Source organism: Erinaceus europaeus, chromosome 16 (assembly GCF_950295315.1).
Source record: "Erinaceus europaeus chromosome 16, mEriEur2.1, whole genome shotgun sequence".
NCBI lineage: Eukaryota > Metazoa > Chordata > Mammalia > Eulipotyphla > Erinaceidae > Erinaceus > Erinaceus europaeus.
The window spans coordinates 16,896,941-16,900,583 of NC_080177.1; the positions used below are offsets into that span (position 1 = coordinate 16,896,941).

The following is a 3,643-nucleotide window of genomic DNA, read 5'->3' on the forward strand; positions in this document are numbered from 1 at the left end:
GGATCAAACCAATCCCTATATAGGCATACCGGTGCTTGGTTAAGCAGAAGCCAGAGGGAGCTGGCATACTACCCAACAAGTTCCCACCACTGGAACTCCATAGCCCATTCCCTCCCCTGATAGCTTTCTTATCCTTTAACCCTCTGAGAGTATGGACCCAGGGCCATTATGGGGTGCAGAAGGTGGAAGGTCTGGCTTCTGTAATTGCTTCCCCACTGAACATGGGCATTGACAGGTTGATCCATACTCCCAGCCTGTCTCTCTCTTTCCCCAGTGGGGCTGGGATCTGGGGAAGTGGGGCTCCAGGACACAGGGTGGGGTCACCTCCCCTGAGAAGACCGATTGGCATCATGACATTATCTGGAACCTGGTGGCTGAAAAAGGGTTAAGACACATTACTTGGCTATTTCTAGAGTGAGTTTCACAGCTCTACAGAAAGTGTGGTAGGTCTTGCGAGTCTGGCGGTAGTGCAGTGGGTTAAGCACCAGGACTAGCAGAAAGATCCTAGTTCAAGCCCCCGGCTCCCCACCTGCAGGGGAGTCACTTCACAAGTGGTGAAGCAGGTCTACAGGTGTCTGTCTTTCTCTCTCCCTCTCTGTCTTCCCCTCCTCTCTCGATTTCTATCTGTCCTATCCAACAACAATGACATCAATAATAACAATACTAACTACAACAACAACAAAGCAACAAGGGCAACAAAAGAGAATAAATAAATATATATAAAAAAGAAAGTGTGGTAGGTTTCTACCCCATTAGGGAAATATAGAACAGGCTGAGTATATGAATTGACCTGCCAACATCCATGTCCTTCAGAGAAGCAATTACAGAAGCCAGAAATCCCACCTTCTGCACTCCATAAAGAATTTTGACCCATGCTCCCAGTGGGGGAAAAAATGTTAGGGCATGATGACCAGAGGGCTCTGAATTCCAATTCCATCAAGGCCCATAGAGAGAAGAGGAAAAAGGGAAGGACATTTGGAAGTAGTAATATGTGTAGGTGTGATTTGAAAAGGAAGAGAGGGCAGGACCTTAGGGGGGGGAAAGGCAAATATATATACATATAGATAGTTATGGAAATAATACTCAATCCATATCTGTAACCTTGGCAGAACTACTGCAGTTTCCAGTGGAGGGGCTGGGGATGCAGAAATTGGGTGGTGGGAATGGTGGAGAATTATACCCCTGTTATCCCATTATTCTGTAAATCAACATTAATCACTAATAAAAAATGGGGGAAAAAAGTGTGGTAGGTAGCTGAGTCAGAAGAAATGATTGTGTGAATTCAGAGCATGTGTATATGGCTAGATATGTGGAGAGAAAGCAAGCTTGGTGTTTGATGTGTATGGGTCTCTGAGCTGAGGTGACTGAGGACAGTGGACCAATCTTGCCTTCAGCACCTCAGACAATTTTTTAGTTGTCTGTCACATTCTGCCACCCAGAGTGCTTTGAGGAAAATAGCTGCTTGTAGGAGTCTCCCCCCGCCCACCAACCCCTAGAATGGGCATGGGTCTTCTCTGATGCCAGTCCGTGAATTTCACCAAGAGATCACTGGAGAGGTCAAGGTGGGGGTGTGGCATTTCAACCATGAGAACTGGCAGTGATAATCTCAAGAATGAGGCTCCTTCAACCTGAGCAGTTGCCACATTCATGGTACAGGATGGAAAACAGACAGAAAACTGTGGTCAGAGGGGCTGGCCCCTTTCAGCACACATTTTACCATACAGAAAAAACTCGGGTTTGAACCCCCACTAACATACCTGCACAGGGGAAGCTTCAGCAGGGGTCTTTCTTCTTCTCTCCCTCTCTATCTCCCCCTGTCCTCTCAATTTCTCTCTGTCCTAACAAAAAAGAAAGGAAAAAAAAATCAAAACATGGCTTCCTGGAGCAATGGATTCTTCATGGACCAAACCCAAACCTGGTGGGGAAAAAAGATAATAAACCCAGAGAGGGTTTTGGATTCAATGCTTTAATGTTTTTAGTGTTTTTGTTTGTTTGTTTATCTTTTCTTGACGGACCCTTGAACAAAAGGACTTTTTAGGGCTCTTGCTGGGATGGTGTATGCAGGCTCCGTGGCTTTTAAGGCTCCAGTTGGAGGTCTCATTTTGTATCCCACACTGGCAGGCAATTGGCCTGCTGGTGAAGTGATCAGCACACTGCCTGGCACAATTTCGGGCTTTGTAAGTGAGCCTCATTGTTATAAAGCACTTGTGCTTTTATATATTATAAAGCAGCCAGAGGGCAGAGCAGCACCTCTTGGCAGATGCAGATCTCAGAGGGGAAGGCGGTTGCTTAAGAGCCAGAGGAGAGAGGAATCATTCAGCAATGAACACACACCCACTGTCTTGTCTCCAGGCTCAGGGGCTGACCCACTTACCCAGCCCTTCTCCTGAATTCCCTCCTTCCAGCTGTTTCCACTGCCTGTGGGAAGCAGGTGGGGGTGGCCCAGAACTTGGCCAGATTGGGGAGCCTGGAATACTAGCTCATCTCCTCTGGCGTTCCCTGATGGCCAGGAGACTGTGAGAAACAGAAGGGCCAGGGAGTGGGGCACTCCAGTAATCAGGAAGACCTCCCCTCCCTTGGAATGCACGAGTGCCAGAGATGGACTTATCTGCCCCCCCCCAGACATGCCCACAGGACAATGCACTGCAAACTGGAAGCCACGCTGCTAAGAGCTTTCCAACATCTTGACCTAGGATTTAGTTGTGGGGCTTTTCAGACTAGTCCTTAAGGTTGATGAAGGGAAAAAGAGAGACCAAGGCATTGAGGTTTTACAGGGTCAGTTTGTTAGGGGCAAAGCAGCTCTCTGGGAAGGGAAGAAATAGGAGAGAAAGTGAAATGAATGAAATGAGAGTTGGGGGTGTCCTCAAGTTAGGTGTCTGCACTGAACAGAAACTGAGGACCTTATAAGGAGCTCTGTGAGGTTGGGGGTATGGATCAACCTGCCAACACCCATGTCCAGCCCAGCAGAGAAGCAGTTACAGAAGCCAGAACCTTCTGTAACTACCTTCTGCACTCCCAAAACAATCTTGATCCATACTCCCGTTGGGAGGAAGAGGATAAGAGGACAGTGAACTCCAGCTCCATCAGCACCAGGAGGGAGAGGAGGAAAAGGAGAGGGGCATTTGGATGTAGTAAAGATGTTGTGAGTGGAGGGGAAGAGAGGACTGTACCTGGAAGAAAAAAAGGGCAATTATGTACAAATGTGGACAGATGGAGAGACAATAGTTAGCCCATGTCTGCAATCTTAGGAGAACTGCAGTGGCTTACAGTGGGGAGACTGGAGATTCAGAACTCTGGTGGTAGAAATGGAATGGTGTGGAAGTATACCCTTGTTGACATGCAATTTTGTAAATCAATATTAAATTAGAGAGAGAGAGAGAGAGAGAGAGGGCAGTGATCTCTCTGGTCTAGGCTGAGGCTTCACAGGCTGTGCCCTATTCACCCAGTCAGCTCTTGACACAGTCCCTCTAATGGTTGTGTGGGGAGTTTTGTCCTTTGCACAACTGGGTGTGGGGCAGCCTCTGCAGCTTCATAAGTGTTTTCTGCCTGACTCACTGGACATCACGAGCGTGCTGTCTTCTGATGACATAGAAACCAAAGAATTCTTGGTTTTCTGCCTGGGGACCCTCTCTCTGCCTGTCAT

The 3,643-nt window shown here is 47.7% G+C and overlaps 1 long non-coding RNA gene across 1 annotated transcript; it reads right to left on the bottom strand.

Annotated features, from left to right (window-relative positions):
* Nucleotides 1-1,394: 1,394 nt before the first annotated feature.
* Nucleotides 1,395-2,467, bottom strand: LOC132533327 (uncharacterized). The gene is made up of 3 exons (XR_009545205.1): nucleotides 2,367-2,467; nucleotides 1,758-1,829; nucleotides 1,395-1,628 (listed from the first exon to the last, which is right to left on the bottom strand). It is a non-coding gene; the product is annotated as an uncharacterized LOC132533327 (long non-coding RNA).
* Between the last annotated feature and the right edge of the window lie 1,176 nt (nucleotides 2,468-3,643).